At 52.0% G+C, this 17,211-nt stretch overlaps 2 long non-coding RNA genes across 3 annotated transcripts; one reads left to right on the plus strand and one right to left on the minus strand.

Annotated features, from left to right (window-relative positions):
• Positions 1 to 305: 305 nt before the first annotated feature.
• On the plus strand, positions 306 to 15,895 carry LOC144287080 (uncharacterized). 2 transcript variants are annotated; one of them, XR_013354984.1, is made up of 5 exons: positions 306 to 683; positions 808 to 913; positions 1,381 to 1,526; positions 2,481 to 2,565; positions 14,142 to 15,895. It is a non-coding gene; the product is annotated as an uncharacterized LOC144287080 (long non-coding RNA). The 2 variants fall into 2 exon arrangements; XR_013354983.1 differs by lacking the exon at positions 808 to 913 and having other exon boundaries at positions 330 to 683.
• Positions 12,265 to 16,441, minus strand: LOC144287081 (uncharacterized). Its single transcript, XR_013354985.1, has 2 exons — positions 16,280 to 16,441; positions 12,265 to 13,775 (listed from the first exon to the last, which is right to left on the minus strand). It is a non-coding gene; the product is annotated as an uncharacterized LOC144287081 (long non-coding RNA).
• Between the last annotated feature and the right edge of the window lie 770 nt (positions 16,442 to 17,211).

Consider the following 17,211-nt stretch of genomic DNA (forward strand, 5'->3'; position numbering starts at 1 on the left):
ACTCAATTTTTTTCTTAAGCCATCCTTTTAATTTTTTTTCCTAATTTCTAATCCAAGGAGAATTTACATACATTGAGATGTATGTATCTTAAGTATACAACTGGATAACTTTTAACAAATACATATCCCACAGTCTTACCAAAATACCGAACATCTCTGTCTTCCAGAAAGTTCCCTCGTGCCCTGTGCCAATCAATCCCCCCCTCCTCCAACCACCCCCACCCCCAAGGCAACCACTGTTCTGATTTCTACCACCAAAGATCAGTTGTGCCTCTTCTAGAACCTCACAGAAATGAAATCACACAGAATGAACTCTTTTGTGTCAGGCTTCTTTAACTCAGCATAAAGCCAGATAATTATATTTAAGCAATTTTAATTTTCCATGCAGTCTGTGTGCTGGAGAAGGTTTCTAGATTTGGAATCTTTGTGTTGGAATCTAAAATAGCTTTTGTTGGGCCAAGCACATCTTCCCTGCCTCCCTCCCTCTCCCTCCAGGCTTCAAAGACCCTATTTTATACAGACAACTTCAAAAGGACCTCTGAGCTTTGGCTCCAGGCCTCGCCCTGGGAACCAGGGCAGAACGAGACAGACCCTGGAGACACTACAGATGGAATACTACTGCAGGAGGGCCAGAGGTCCTGCAATTTGGTCCAGAAAACAGGAACGGGAAGAGTCCATGTTGGGTGAGTGTATTAATTTCCTCTTTCTACTGTAGCAAATTGCCCCAAATTTAGCAGCTTAAAACAACAGAAATTTATCAGGTCACGGGTCAGATGTCCAGGCTCTACCGGTTTCTCTCTGCTCCAGGTTTTACAAGGGCAAAATCAAGGCGTCAGCCAGGCTGGCCTCTGATCAGGGAGTTCTGGGAAGAACCATTTCCAAGGTCATTCGGGTGATGGCCAAGGTCATTCAGGTAATTGCCAAGTTCAATTCTGTGAAGTTGTAGAACTAAGGATCCCCCTTCCTGGCTGGCTGTCAGCTGGGGCCAGTCTTGGCTCCTGAGGACGCTGACACTCCTTCTCTCATGACCCCCCCTGCCCCCCGCGCCCCACCATGGCAGGTTGAGTCCCTGTCATCCATGAAATCTCTCTGCTTCCTCTTCGGATGTCAGCTGGAAAAAAGTTCTCTACTATGAAGCGCTCATGTGATTAGATCCCCAGGCCCCCTACCAATAATCCAACCTAATCTCCCTGCGTTAAGATTTCTAACTTTGATTATTCCTGCAAAGTCCCTTTTGCCATGTGCAAAGTTCAGGAATCCCCAAGACCAATTTCTGGTTGATAATTCACTAGAAAGACTCGTAGAACTTAGAAAATAAATCTGTTATACTCATGATTATGTGGGGTGTTTTGTTTTGTTTTGTTTTGTTTTGTTTTGCAGTGAGAGGACATAGATTAAAGTCAGCAGCGGTAAGAGGCTGGTGGAGCCGGGCCCAGGAGAGGCCAGGCGTGAGCTTCCAGGTGTCCTTCCAGGAAGGCCATGTGGACAGCCCTTCATTCTCCCAGCAACAATGTGTGACAACACAGGTGGAGTATTGCCAGCCAGGGACACCGACCTGAGCCTTAGGGTCCGGAGTTTTCACTGGGTTTCACCATGTAAATAGAAATGCCTGGCCAAAGGGCTGACCTCTGTCTGCAGCCCCTCCAGAGGTCAAGCTCCCACGTGTGGCCCAAGGCTCCAACCCTAAAACTCATTGTTTTCAAAGACTATCTGACTGGCCCAAGATCCCCAGGGAAACAAAGGCTCTCTTATCAGACAGGACCTTTCAAGGGCCCCGAGGTAACTTCCCAGGAGCTGAGGGCAAAGGGCAGATCTCTCCTTGGCCAAGGCCAATCTCTTCCTGCACACCACAAAACTAGCATTTCCACAGGTTCCAGGATAGGGAGGACGTCTCCGGGGAGCCACTCCTCTGCTAACCCCAGTGAGGGTCACTCTTCCAGAGTCCAAGGGAGCAGCATTTCCCAAAGTGTGTGCTTTGGAACCCAAATCCTACCAGTGGTTCCCAGGAAGGTTGTGTGGTCAAACAGCATTTGAAACTGTTGTCCCTCCATACCCTCCTTTCTCGGTGACCCACTTGGGCTTCAGCAGAAGCCTCGGGAAATCCTTCCACAAAGACCCCCGCTGCACCTCACTTAACCCAGCGTTGCCCAAACTGCCTTATCCATGGAGCCGTCCTCATGTGATCTCTAAGGTTCTACCAGAGGTATTTGGGGAAAGTGGAACTGTGCCTTAAGTAATCTTTGCAACCTGAAGCCTCACCACCAACCCTCTGGACCTCAGTTTCTCCATCTGCAGGATGAGTTATTGTTTTGCTTCCTCTCTGAGCAGGTCTTTGCAAATTAAATTAGCTAACATACACAAAATGCTTGGTTCATCGTATACATCTGACTGATGGTAGCTATTATTGTCGGATTTATTTTTAGGAAGTAAAGTGTCTTCACTAACCTTACCTCTTGCTTCTTTGTCACTGTCAACACCAGGTCCAAAGAGCCCGTGAAATATCTTACTAGGCGGTCATGATTTCGGCCCAGGGAAATCGAAAATGGCCTGGCATGCTGGCAACCGGTAAGTCATTCTCCTCTAAGGTTCCCAAAGATCCGATGAGCTAACTAACTGGAAGGACCCTGTCTAATGTGTGTGAAGTGACTGAGGGCACCATGTTCAAAGGGACCAGGAGGGTCACGCTTTTACTTGCTGGTTACTTTTCTCTCTTAGACATTTATCGAAAGAGAACACTCTGGGGGTGCCTGGGTGGCTCAGCCGGTGAAGCATCTGCTTTCGGCTCAGGTCATGATCTCAGGGTCCTGGGATGGAGCCCCATGTCAGGCTCCCTGCTCAGTGGGGAGTCTGCTTCTCCCTCTCCCTCTGCTCTCTCTCTCTCTCAAGTAAATAAATAAAATAAAAAAGAAAGAAAGAGAGAGAGAGAACACTCTGTGTTGGAGCTGCTCCTAGAAGGGACACATGGGCCTCTGACCTAACCCCCGAGCCCTCTGGACGTGGAGAACCCAACAATACTCCCTCCTCGAGCCTGCGTGGCACTGCTTGGCCTCATCAGCCAGCCATACAAACCAACTGCAGGATGACCTAAAAGGCTGCCACTCCCCACGTTTTCAGGGTTTCTCCCCAGCCTGTCGGCCCTCTGATCTCCAAGCCCCGTGGCCACCCAGACCTCTGCCCGGCCTCATTCTTTTCCCATGTGGCTCCACACATGACTCCCACTCTCAGCCTGGCCCTTAGGTCAATGTCTGGTTTGGATGACTGGTCCTCTTGGCTTTGACCTTGGGGCCCCTTCAGACACAACTCCAGTATCACTTTCAGCCATCACAGTTTAAAGCAGGTGGAGGCCCCTTCCTGGTGCCCTAGGATCCTCCTTGACATTCAGGGAGGGAGTGTGAGTACATCTGCAGGCGATGCTGAGCCATCCATGGGAAGGAGCCATCCTGGAAGAGATCTAGGAAGAGGCCGGGCTGACCACGCTGCAGTTCAAAGCTGGACTTCCTGTGTGCACACCATGCAGCAAATGAGTCAGGTTTGGTTTGGTTTGCTTTTTTTTTTACATCTGACTCATCTTCTAAGAGAACCCTAAGCCATTAAGAACAATGAACATGAGGGCATCTCACTGCTCAGTCAGACAAGCGTGTGACTCTTGATCTCTGAGGTTGTGAGTTCAAGCCCCACATTGGGCATAGAGATTACTAAAAAAAAATCAAAACTTAAAAAGAAACAAGAACACGCATGATGAAGCTGGTGAGGCTGCTAATGGCACATGTTCTGAGCTAAGCTGGGTACCAGGTACTGTGCATCTTTTCCTTACATGGTCTCGTGTGACCCTGCCATGATCACCCCCAAGTTACCTGTCATTACCCCCGTTCACAGGTGAAGAAAGGGTAAGTTACCTTTATGGGGTCATTACCGGTGGGGAGTGGTGCCAGGCTTCTTCCCCGGGCCCGTGGGCCCCAGCAGCCTCTGCTCTGCCCTGTTGCGGCGTCACCCCCAATCTCCCTGGGTCTCCTTGGCCTGACACACAGGTGTGCACCGTCTAGCAAGCAGTCCCGGGCTCCATACTCTCTGCAAAGGATGCCTGGGGCTCTGGAGAGACACCTGCTTCAAGATGGAAGAACCAGGTGGACTCCTCAAAGGACCTCCTTCCAAATCATCAGGCTCCCAGCTCATCCCCGCCACGCATTGGTCCTTTGCTTCCCCTTCCTGGCCCTCCATCCCTTCATGAACACGGGTGGCTCAGGTGCCCTCCCTTCTGCTGCAGTGGGTTTTCTGGGTCTCCCCCCAAACCATCCCTTTCTGGTGAGACTAGTCCAGGCTCGGTCTTTACTGCCATCTAGTGGCCCCCAGGTTCACCGCAGGGAGGAGTGTTCCAGAACAGAGAGCCGAAGTCTAGGCACCTTTAAAATGATGCTGTAGTTTAGCTTGATAGGGCTCAGAGTCTCCACCTGGCAAACCCAGGGCCAGCCTTCTGGAAGGCAACAGTCTTGGCGTGGCCCCGGGGGGGAGGGGGGCCTGCGTGAGGAGCAAGCGGCTGCCGAGGCTCGTTCTGCTGAGGCCTCAAACCGTGGGCACCTGGCATCCCATCTGTGGGAGGCTCCCCCACCCCTCTGCCCACCAGAGAGGCCAGAGGGTGTGGAGGGCAGTGTGGCCAGAGCCCAAGAGGGATGTGGAAGGCAGAGGTGGGCCCCGGGGGCCCAGGAGAGAAAGGTGTCACGGGTTTGGAGGTGTTGGAGTGGGTTTGTGTCCTGGCAGAAGCGGCAAGGGGCACAGAGCCATCCTGCCCTGGGCTGGCCCTCTGAGGAGTCAGGTGGCCAGGGTTCCCATCCTGACCCTGCTGCTCACTCGGGGTGTCTTGGAAAAGGAGCCACCACCCACCTCTCTGCTGTTGCTAGAATCTAGAAGCCCTGGCGTATCCGCTTCCTGCAGCTGCCCTAACAAACGACCGCAGTGGGGTGGCCTAAAGCGCCCCGGTTGTCCTCGCCCGGTTCTGGAGGCCCCATGTCCAAACCCAAGGAGTCAGCGGGCTTGGCTCCTTCTGGAGGCCCTGAGAGTCTGTTCCCTGCCTCGTCTCTCCCGGCTTCTGGAAGACGGCGACAATCCAGGTGGCCTTGCCCCTGTGCACATGTGTGCACGTGTCTCCTCTTCTTACAAGGCCACAAGTCGTGCTGGCTTAGAGCTCTAGTCCACGCCACGCAAGGACATCTTCATCTTGATTTGATCACATTGGCCATGACCCTATTTCCAAGTGAGGTCACATTCCCGGGGGGGGGGGGGGAGGACTTGAACGTGTCTTTTGGGGGGACGCCATTCAGCCCACAGCAGCCCTCAGACAGATGGCGCATTACTGGGATACCATCTTACCTTGGGGTCAACAACAAGTTCCCCTTGTGACGAACGCCCCGGTCTTGACCCTCCACACTGGGCTTGTCTGTTCCCACCTCAAAATGTCCCTCACAGCTGGCTTGTTCACCTCCCACATTCAGTTCCATCGTCCCCCATCTTTATTTTATTTTTTTTAAGATTTTATTTATTTAGAGAGAGAGACAGAGACACAGGCAGAGGGAGAAGCAGGCATGGGACTCGATCCCGGGTCTCCAGGATCAGAACCTGAGCCAAAGGCAGACCCTCAACCATGGAGCACCCCCAGGCATCCCCCATCTTTAAAAGGCTACAGAGATGCTCCTACCATGTGACATGTCCCCAGACCAGCCCCCGGGCCCCACCCTGTCTCGCCCCGCCCCCCCCCTCCCCCCCGCACCTACAGGTAGCTAGGCCAGCATCAGCTGCCATCACATGGGCGGCAAGTGTGTTTTAGGGTCAACACCACCGAGCTCAAGCCCCTCAGCTGAGCAGAAACTCCTCATGGTCAGCAGGGCTCAGAAGATGTCTGCACTGCCCGATTTGTCCAGGTGGGCCTCTGAGGCACAACTATGCTGAGTGTAACAAGGAATGTTCTAGAAAGTCAGGCTTTTCTGGGTCAAGTCGTCAGTCACTTTTGATCTTTGAAGATTTGATTGATTGATTGATTGATTGATTGATTGATTTGAGACAGAAGGAGAGAGAGAGAGAGAGAGCGTGCGCGTGGGCACAAGCGGGAGGGAGGGCAGAGGGAGAGGGAGGGCCCCCACGGAGCAGAATGGGGGGAGGGAGTCTCAATCCCAGGATCCTGGGATCATGAGCTGAGCTGAAGGCAGATGCTTAACCATCCGAGCCACTCAGGCTCCCCCGTCAACCAATTTTGTATGCTGACGACAGATTTTGCCCAAGAGCCTTGGGGAAGACCGAAGGCCGGCGGTGCGGGCCGCGCTGACCAGGGGAGGACATTTGAGACCTTGGGGACCCCCCTGGACCGCCTTGGGGAGCTGGTGCCGGGCCTGCAGAGTCAGACAGCAGACTGCCCTCACCCCAACGCGGTCGCCCGCCCTGTGGGCCGGCTCCACGCGCAATCACACGAGGCTCTAATGAAATGCTGGTTTAAAATCGCCTGATCTGCGGGAACGTTTTGAGCAAATTAAATATCCAGCATCCGAGAAGCCAAGTGGCTTGGAAAAAAAGCGCATTTATGGCTTAACAAAAGATGGAGCAGTTCGACAAGTAAGACACAGCACTAATTGGCAGCAGCCACATTTTGTTTTGTTCCCCGCAATGGCCTCGTGGAATTGTAAAAAAAAAAAAAAGAAAGAAAGAAAGAAAGAAAAGAAAAGAAAAGAAAAAAAGAAAAAGAAAGAAATAGAAAAAGAACATGTTGAAGCCTTGAAATGAAACACTTTAAAAAAATAGGCTAATGTTCTCGGAGACCATGTTTTAAAGACAGCTTTTGTTCCTTCCTCGGGGTTTTCTCAATCAGCAGAAACCACGGTCTCCACCCGACGGGGGCACAAGGAGATAAGCGGGAGGCACGGGAGGCACGGCTTAGGCCCGGGCAATTTTCACCTCTATCTTATCACGACCTTCAAGATGCATTATTTTCATCTGAAGTGAGGTTCCAATTTTTGGAAGAAAAAAAAGCCTTTCATCTCTCCCAACCTCATTTTCTTTCTCTCTCATTCTCTCTCTCTCTCTCTCCTGAGGGAAGCGCAGGGGAAAAACATTCCTCCACTTGCTACGGTTTGGGAATCCCATAAAACACGCCAGCAGCCGGAGTGTTTTGCGCTGATAACCCTCCCCCACCCCCACCCCACCCCCGCCGCAGCGGGTGGCTCGTGGACGCGCAGACCCAGGCTGGGGGTCCACGCGGTGAGCAGGAGGCCGGTGGGAGGCAGAGCCGCGGGGCAAGGGGACTGCCACCCTGTGCCCACGCCTCCTGCTCCAGAAGCCGAGGGGCCGAGGGCTGGGGAAGTGGTGGGGAGCCCCAGGTGTGCGTCACCTGCAAGCGCCCCGCTGCATGTACCCCACTCCCCGCTCACGTGCTGCGGGTGTTCTCAATGCCAAGGGCTGCTTTTGTGTTTTCATTTGCCCGTAACCCATGCGACTGCAAGCCCCCCTTAGCACGCTGCGAGAAGCACCATTTCCTCAAACCCGTTAAGCAAATCAGAGGAGGGCCTGGAGGTAACCTTCCCCTGTCCCTTTGCATCTCTGCCCTGCAAACAGAATAAAGGAGATTTCCAGAACCACTTGCGGGGTGATGGAGGGGGGAGACAGCCTCAGGGCAGTCTGAGCCCTGGGGACCTCAGAGACCCCCCAGCTGTTGGGGCAGATGAAGGACAGGTGTCCACATGGGCCACAGTCCGTGGAGATGTGATTCTCAAGCTCTGGTGCCTGTGGAGCAAATGGGGTGAGGTCACAGTGCCTTGTGACGCCGTTCAGGGGTATTCACTGTCTTCAGGGCTGATGCCTTTCTTCATTCCCCAAATATCTTCAGCACCACTCTGTGCCCTGCTCTCATTCCTGAGGATATCATAATTTAAAATAAATCTTCCAGGGCACCCGGGTGGCTCAGCAGTTGAGCGTCTGCCTTCGGCTCAGGGCGTGACCCCGGGGTCCTGGGATCGAGTCCCACATCGGGCTCCCCACGGGGAGCCTGCTTCTCCCTCTGCCTGTGTCTCTGCCTCTCTCTGTAGGTCTCTTATGAATAAATAAATAAAAATCTTAAGAAATAAAATAAAATAAAACAGATCTTCCCCACACTCGTGGAACCCAAGCTCTATGGGTTGAACAGACAATAGACCAAAACATTTTCGCTGGTGACCCACCAGCAAGGCGTCTCCGGTGGATGAGAAGTGTGTCGCCCTCCACCTTCCGCCACTGCCGAGCCGAGGCAGCACAGATCCCCTCCGAGGCCTCTTCCCTCTGCCTCCAGCAGGTCGAACCTCCTTCCACCTGCACCCACGTCCCACGACCACCCAGCGTCCTCGCTCTAGGAACCCTTGGTTAGGGCGCTTATGCAGAGAGACGGTGTCTGACTTCTAGTCTCCCTGGCCCCACTGGCTTCTGTCTGCTGGGGCATTTCCAGCAGGAAGGAGAGAGATCCCCATCTGGGAGTGCGGGTGTAGACACTCTGTTCCCTCCAACCACAGCTGAAGGATGCTGTCTGGCAGGAACCTGGTCCCGCACTCAGAAGTGACATGTGACTAGTCACACTCAGGCTGGCGTGGGGCCCAGGCCCTGCGGGATTGTCGTGTTTGCGCCTGAGTGCAAACAGCCACGGACATCCGTGGCAGCTTGAGAAATGAAAACCCTAGAGTGACAAAAATTGGACCTTATTTTATTTATCTTGAGAGTCCATCCTTCGGGCGTGCACTCTCTCTCCCCTCACCCCCCCCCCCATCTGTTTTGTCTCTCTTTACCTCTATCTCTGTCTCTATCTCTCTAGCTGGAACCATGCAACATGACACAAGAGGCAACTAACGTCCTTGTAGCCCCGAGATGACTTCAAGACCTGGCTCTTAGGCACCTACAGGCTATTCATATCTGCTCTTGGTAATGTAGCTTCACATTTTACAGCGAGTGACACTCCCGAGAGCTGAGGAGGTGCCCCAGTAAGCCTGGCTCACTCATAAACCTTTACAAATCCACTTTGTGGGTGCGTCTGTTTTATTTTATGTTATTTTAAAGGTTTACTTATTTATTTGGGTGAGGAGGGGCAGAGGGCAGAGGGAGAGAGAGAGAATCTCAAGCAGACATGGAGTGTGGAGCCGGATGCAGGGCTCAATCTCACGACCCTGAGATCGTGACCTGAGCCAAAATCAAGAGTCAGACGCTCAACTGATGGCACCACCCAGGTGTCCCATATTTTATTTTATTTTATTTTATTTTATTTTATTTTATTTTATTTTATTTTATTTTATTTTATTTTATTTTATTTTATTTTTAATTGTTATTTAGTTTTAGTAATCTCTATACCCAACATGGGGCTCGAACTCAGGACCCCGAGATCAAGAGGCACGTGGTCCTCGGGCTGAGCCAGTCAGGATGTGTCTATTTTACAATCAGGAGGCGGATGCACATGGAAATTATTTTGCTCCAACCAGCAGGGGTGGCTCCTAAAGTCCCCTCTGGTCCTGGAGGCAGAGCTTCTGACCCCATTGTTCTTTCCTCCAGGCAGACAGACATACGTGGCCTGCAGACACGGCACCCCGGGAAGGGCGGTGCAGGTGCTATTGGCGCTCCGTTCCCCTCCAGGGTGGGTGTGATAGAGAATCCCCGATAACACCCACACCCAACAATCTGGTCACACCATCTCTGACCCCAAAAGCGACCCACCCACAATGCCTTTTAACCTCATTAGCTGAAGAAATAATGTATCCTTGGGTTCCTATCCCCAGCTTCCCTCTTGTGGAATTCAAAGGAAAAGGTAGGGGCACCTGGGTGGCTCAGTGGGTAAAGCGTCTGCCTCCAGCTCAGGTCATGATCCTGGGGTTCTGGGATCGGGGAGCCTGCTTCTCCCTCTCCCTCTGCCTGCTGCTCCCCCTCTACTTGGGCCTCTCTTTATCAAATAAATAAATAAAGTCTTAACCCCCCCCCCCCCACACACACACACAAAGGAAAAGGGAGGCAAGAAAAATGAACTAGCCTATCGGCCTCTCCCTGGCACAGGGTGTCCTGGAGCTCACAGAAATCTCACCTAATCCTTAAAACAACCCTGGGGACAGGAATTGTTTCTAGTTCATAAAAGAGGAAATGAAGGCTTTCACAGGAGGGCAATTAACCAGGTCAAGGTCACTCAGCTAGACCCAGACCAAGGCAGGATGTCAGACCCCAAAGCCCACATTCTTGCTTCTGCAACGTGCTGCCCCCAAAATGCTGCTCTTGGCTGCAGCTGCATAAACAGCTCCAACAATCAGGCTGTCCCCAATATGTGGCCACTCTGTCAATGAAACTCTAACCTTCCTTTAGCTCTCCCGCCATCTGTCGTCTTGAGGACTCTCCTTCCTGTTTGCATCGCCCCCCAGGTTCGGGTCTACACACTTGCTCTTCTCTTTCTGCCATGTGCCTTGGAGAATGCCACCCTTCAGTCACCCTCCCACTTACGCTGTTGTCTCTGTGTCCTGGCCTCTGTCCTGGGTGTCCTGCATCTGCTTAGACCTGCACAGGCTCCCAGGGGCATGTCAGCCCTGCAAACAGTACCTGTCAGGTGCGACACGAGAACTGCCACATTAGGTGATTCTGGGGGACACAGATTTGTCTCAAAATCTTACTTCTTGCCTTCATCCTTACACCCAGATTAATTCCACCTGCATCATAGGTGTCAGTGAGGAAAAAAAAGAAAACTATTCAAGTACTAAAATTCCTGCATGGGTGTTTGTAAATTTGGAAGTTGCAAAGCTTTCCAAGCACCTGGGGCGTAAATCCAGGTCAACAAATTTAGGAATACAATAACACGCTTTTATGTTTTGTAATTAATTTGCGTTTCAGGCAGGTTGGGGAGGCCTCACGTCCATTAGTTAGGGCCTGCACCTCCAATTCCTAAGTCTGAAGTAGTTTCGTGGGGAAGTCGTAGTTAAAACTGGGTCTCAGATTGTGCATGGGAATTTTTAAGGGAGAAAGCAGGGACGCGACCCAGAAAGAAAGCTAACATTTGGTTCATTTGGGCTCAGAAGTGTAAACTGTCTTTTTAGCTGTGTTTGCATGTTTTCTTTTTTTTTTTTTTAAGGTTTTATTTATTTATTCTTGAGAGACACAGAGACAGAAAGAGAGAGGCAGAGAGAGAAGCAGACTCCATGCCCAGAGTCTGAATGCGGGACTCAATCCTGGGACCCCAGGATCATGTCCCAAGCCGAAGGCAGACGCTCTACCGCTGAGCCACACGGTGCCCCAGTGTTTGCACGTTTTCATAACCCGCATAGGTCACAATGTGGAGTAAAATCCCATTGGCAGTCAGGGGACCACACTCACCAGCTCAGGGGAGATGGTAGCCTGGAGCTGGGCCCAGGTGTGTCCTTGCAAAAAGCCACCCCTCTGCTTCTCTCTCCCTCCCCTCCTTCGCCTTCCCTCCTCCAGCAAGAGGCTGAAACCAGCTGCAACATTTCTCCGCTGGCAGGGAGTGGGGAGACGGGGTGGAGGGACACCCTGAGGATCGTAATCAAATGTGTAACTGGTTTACCGAGCGGTCTCAGGCTCCAAGGCATAAACATAACCACATAAAATGGTTTTACATGTTCCCTAATCAATGCCATAAGCCATACTCTGTCAAATTCCACTTTCCATCGCCTGCTGACATCTCAGGCAGGTCCCACTGCCTTCTGGTCTCTCTCAGTTATTAGAAATTCCCTCCTGGCCTCAAACCACGACCTCAGTCTGATTCTGTGCCTTCAGGTCCCATGGCCTGCCCCAGCCTGCCCCGGCCTGCCCCGGCCCAGCTGTGGCCTGAGGCAGGTGTGTTGGCTGCCTGGCTCTCTCAGCCTTGGTCCGGTTCTGGCCTGACTGCAAGGTGGTTTCCGTGGAGATGGCAGGCCCATTCCCCTCCCACTGCTCTAGGGTGATGTTCAGACTCACGCTGGACGTGTCCGTGGCTGAGAACGCCCTGCTGAAGGACCCCCGTGTCCCCCATCATGGGGGAACAGGGCTGGCTGAGGACAAAGCACAAGCCTAGGGCAGCACATCGACAAGTCCTTGAAAGAGACAGAGTGACTTTCCTCTAGGGACTCAGCTGCCTCGATGTTCATACTTTGCTGAGGGCGAAAGGCAATCCTAGCCCAACTCCCAGGATCCTGTGAATCTACTTTAACATATAAATTTCCTTCAGAAATTTCCTTTATCTCTAAACCACCAAGGTACGCGTCGGCGATCACCCCCCAAGCACATGACCCACCAGTACGCATCTGAAGGTCTCATGACTCAGGTTTTATTAGACGGTAATGAGTGACCTTTTCCCAACATTAGCCAGCACCCCCTCAAGGTCCTGGGAACCTTGCTTCCAAGATTCCTTAGAGACTTTCACTCTCCCTAACCATCTCCTGACTCCCAGGGATATAATCAGCCACCCCTCACAGGCCTGGGGCAGCCGGTCCCCGGGCTTTCATAAAACCACCATTTTGCGCCAAAGATGTCTCAAAAATTCTTTGTTGGTTATCAGCTCAGGACCTCACCTATATTACAAAACTTCATCACCCCAGGCCGGCCAATGCTCTGGGCCCCTAGCCCTTGGTGGAGCACACCCAGGCGGTTCACGATCGCTGCCTGTCCTCGGCGTCATGGTCATTTACAAGGAGCCACAGGTTGGGGGACCCCCTGTCCTTTCTTTCGGGCTACTGCATCCCAGTCCCTACTTGCCCATGTTCCAGCGAGAGTGCTGCCCTGGGAATGGGAATGCTCCGGGTTGGAAGTGGATGGGAGTTCCTACATTTGCATGCACACCATACTCCAGAAGACCCGGGCCTGGCTCTCCCGGGGACGCCTTCTCCACACCCCAATCTGTCCTGAGAGCAGAACAGGGTAGACGGGAGCCCGGCAAGAACCCAGCTAGGAGCCTGCCCTCCATGGCCTCTCCTCACAGACCCTGCCAATGCCAACAGTCATCCCCTGGAGCCCCACTGTGTGCCCCTCCGCACTGGAACATAGAATAAAATCCCAATAGATTAAACATTTATAATGAAGCAATTCCTATACATTATTCCATCTACTCTGAGAGAAATATTCTACTTTTGCCTCCATCTTATGGTGAAAAAATTGACATTTAGGGAGGGTGTTTTGTTCAAGATTGCATGATCAGAACGGTGTTATTAATCCGTCTCTGTAGAACAAAGAAATCTTACAAAGCTCAACGATTTGCTGGGGGCCCAGGGGGTGGGTCGGCAAACCATGGCCTGTGAGCCAGATCCAGCCGATTCCTCTAAGCCCACAAGCTAAGAATGGTTTTTACTTTTTTTGAAATGGTCAAAAAAAACTCAAAGAGGATGATTTTGGGACATGAGAGATTCATGTATCCTTCAAATGCTGATGTCTACAAATAAAATTTTATTAGACACAGCCACCCTCATTTGTGTACGAATTGTCTGTGGCTGCTTTGCCCTACACCGTCGGAGTTACGGAGTTGCAACAGAGACCATCTGGCCTTCACAGCCTAAAATAATTAGTAGCCGATCCTTTAAAGATAAAGTTAGGCAAAGCCTGCCAACATTGATTTTTCTCCCTCACAGTTCTCTGGGTCTCCTAGGACTATTTCCGGGCTGCAGGCTGGGTTCGGGGAGGCCTCCATCTGTGCCTGTCTGGGGCCAGCAGGACCCAGAGCACGTCCTTCTTGTGGTGGGTGGAGAAAGAATAGCAGAAATGATGTAGTTTTGGAATATTGGCGAAGTCCGAAGTCAACGGCCAAGGAAGAATTCTTGAGATGTCTTTGGTGCAAAGGAAAAAAAAAAAGTGATTTTATGAAAGGAGCCAAAGTGGAGCCAGGAGGAGAAGGAGCTGCTGCTGTGTGCTGCCCCCACATTGTCAGGTGCTGCTGATTATATACTGTGGGATTGGGGACCAGTAAGATAAAGTCCAAAAGGACTTTCATATGCTAAAGACTCACAGGATCCTGGAGGCCTGGCTATTGTCAAGCTAAGATTGTTTTCCCCTCCAGCGAGGCATTAATATTAAAACAGTTGGGAGCTTCCTGGAGGAATGTTATACCCTTCTAGTACTTGTTGATGGGTTGCAGATTATAAAGACATTAAATTTTTCTCTACATTTCCTTCTACCTTTGTCTCCCACGTCAGAAACAGATGATCGGCCAAAGGCCCCACCTGGGGCCCACACAGTTGTCGTCCCCTTCGCCCCCCCTCTTTCGCAGCCACCTGCCAGGCCCATTCCAGCAGGAGGGTCACCAGGCTCACACACCAAAGGGCTGCAAGGTCTAATTCCCTTACGAGGAGTGAGTGGAGAGTCAGAAGCCAAGATCTCATCCATCGACCACAGGTGGGGACTTAGGATTTGAACTCAGGACTGTCTGACTTGAGAGTCTGTGTTTGCTCCTCCTGCCTCACTGACTTCGATCCTGGGCAAAGTGTCACGGGTGCAACAAAGAAGAGAGTGGAAAACTTTTTGGGGGACAAGGCAGGATGGTTTCCCCATCGTTCCCTGCCCACAAAGGCTGTTCCTGAGCTCCCGAGGGGACCATCCAGCTCGCCACCATCTCAAGTAGCCTGGGACCAAACAGAATGGCTTCTGGGGCCTCCGGAAAGCCTCGGGCAGAGCTGGCAGGAGCACTCGACTCTCCAGGAATGCCCTTGTCGGGACTGAAGAGCCGGCTGGCCATTCACTTCAATTACCCGGCAGGCATCCTCCGGAGCCAGCTCCTTTCCGAGTCAGAGTATAAATAGGTCATGTGTGTCTGGAAGCCCTAACAAACGAGAGGGGGGAAAAGAAGGAAGGAGGAGCGATCGATCCCCCCCTTCTCCCCCCCCACCCCTTCCCCCCACCACCAGTGTTTCACTGAAGCAGGAAGGAGCGGACCCACCCTGGAGGCTCTGGTTGTGAAAGGTGCAGCCGGGCCTGGAGGAGCCGCGGGGGGAGGCCGATAAGGGGGCGCGCAGGTCCCCCCCCACCGCCACACCTGCAAGCACCCCCGCGGCCCACACAGGATCCCCCGGGGCCGTGACCCAATCGGACACTCGCCAAGCAATCCACAGAGGGAGGAAGAATTGGGATCCCTGGGTGGCGCAGCGGTTTGGCGCCTGCCTTTGGCTCAGGGCGTGATCCTGGAGACCCGGGATCGAATCCCACATCGGGCTCCTGGTGCATAGAGCCTGCTTCTCCCTCTGCCTGTGTCTCTGCCTCTCTCTCTCTCTCTGTGACTATCATAAATAAATAAAAATTTAAAAAAAAAAAGGGTCATGTCCCCATTTAAAAAAAAATAAAATAAAACGTGCACCCGCAAAAAAAAAATAAAAAATAAAAAAATAAAACGTGCACACGCTGCTCACTCCTGCAGCTGCTGTGTTTGAAAGAAAGATATGGGGAGAAAAGAAATGTAGCAAATAATAGAGCCGCTGACGTGTTGCGGAACACCCGGGAGAAGGAGGTGATTTTCTTGTCAAGCTCCACAGGCATCAGGACGCTGAGCAGCAGTGGACGGAGAGGACCCAGGCAGGAGCCCATGTCAGAAACGCGGTGCTGGATGAGAGGTCTTCCGGGCCCACATCCCTGCCTAGATTGTCCCTCCGAAGCGTGGCCCGGATCAAATCAAACACTCCGGGGCAAGGGGACTTACATAGGTGGGGGGGGGGGGGAACCCACCACTTCCTGAGAACGTCTCTGTGCCCGCACAGCAGGTTTTACAGATGGGGCTCCGGGCAGCCCTGCGTGGGAGCGAGGCGTGACTCAGCCCATACTACACACGAGGGGACAGACTGACACAGAAACGTTCAGCGACTTGCCTGAGGCAGCCCAGCTCATGGGTAACACAGCCCATGTTGAAAATCGGATCCGAGTCCGGACCCGTGTTTTTCATTTATGACACGGCCTCCCAAAACGGTAGGTGAAAACCCTTCACCTCCGAGTGGACACGATTTGGACAATGTGGGTTGCTGCAAAATTGTTTTGCAAGATTAAAAGCCTGTGCTAAAAAAAAAAAAAGCCTGTGCTCACCAATTATGAGCTCCCTGCAGCCCTGCCTCCCCTACGGATCAAACCGTCAAGATCCGCGGCAGCCAAGTCAAGGCCGCAGCTTGTCCTGCTCTGTTTTTGACGACCCGGAGCCTCACTGGGTGAGAGTGAGGCCTTGGGACCCACGCGCAGGGGGCTCTCCCCCCAGCTGTCTCCCACCCTTTGCCCCCGCCTTCTGTTCCCAACCGTTTCAGGTAGACAGCAAAGCGGAGAACGTTGACAGCGAACACACGAGCCCTCTAGATTCTACCTTTAACGCTCAGCTGCTCCTGCTTTGTCCGGTCCTCTCTCCTCCCTATGAGGCCAGATGCTTGGCTCCTGTTTTGAAAACATAAACAGAACCATAGTTGTATTCGTTGCATTGCTACCTTAGCCGCACGTTCTGCGTTGCTCTTTACTCAATTATGTTTTTTGCACCTCTTAACCTCATGCACGATCAATGATTAACTTTGCTTTTTATCCCCACTCCCTGTTTACCTACTGATTGTAGAAACCCAATGGGGACCTGAAGGTGACATTTGTCTTGGTGTATTTGATCACACCAGGCCCCAGATAGTGCCTCCTTGTCCAGAAGAATGCTTACCTCCACATTGTTTCAGGAACCCCCTCCCTCAAGTGTTCAAGAACCCCCTTCCCCACCTCTCACGTACATAAGCTGCCCCTAGACTCAGCAGGGCAATGCAGCTTGGGGAAGGCAGCTCCCCTGCCTTCTCATCAGGCTGCCCCTCCGATAACAAAACTTTCTTTGCTTTAAAACCAGTATCTCAGACATTGGATCACTGCTGGTCAAGTACAAGGACAAGTTTGAATTCTGTAACACTTCCATCCAACTATCAGTGCATCTTTGCATTTCTTTTTTTTTTTTTTAAGATTTTATTTATTTGACAGACACAGAGAGTGTGCACAAGCATGGGAGGGGCACAGGGAGTAGGAGAGGGAGAGAGAGAAGCGGGCTCCCCGTTAAGCAGGGAGCCTGATGCAGTTCCATCCCAGGACCCTGGGATCATGATTTGAACCTTAAGGCAGATGCTTAACTGACTGAGCCACCCAGGCACCCCCATTTTTGCATTTCAGAGCTGGCTCAGTCTGTGGAGTGTGAGACTCTTGATCTCGTGGTGGTGGGTTTGACCCTCATGTTGAGTGTAGAGATTATTTATTTTTTTTAAGATTTTATTTTATTTA

This window comes from Canis aureus, chromosome 16, assembly GCF_053574225.1.
Source record: "Canis aureus isolate CA01 chromosome 16, VMU_Caureus_v.1.0, whole genome shotgun sequence".
Classification (NCBI taxonomy): Eukaryota; Metazoa; Chordata; class Mammalia; order Carnivora; family Canidae; genus Canis; species Canis aureus.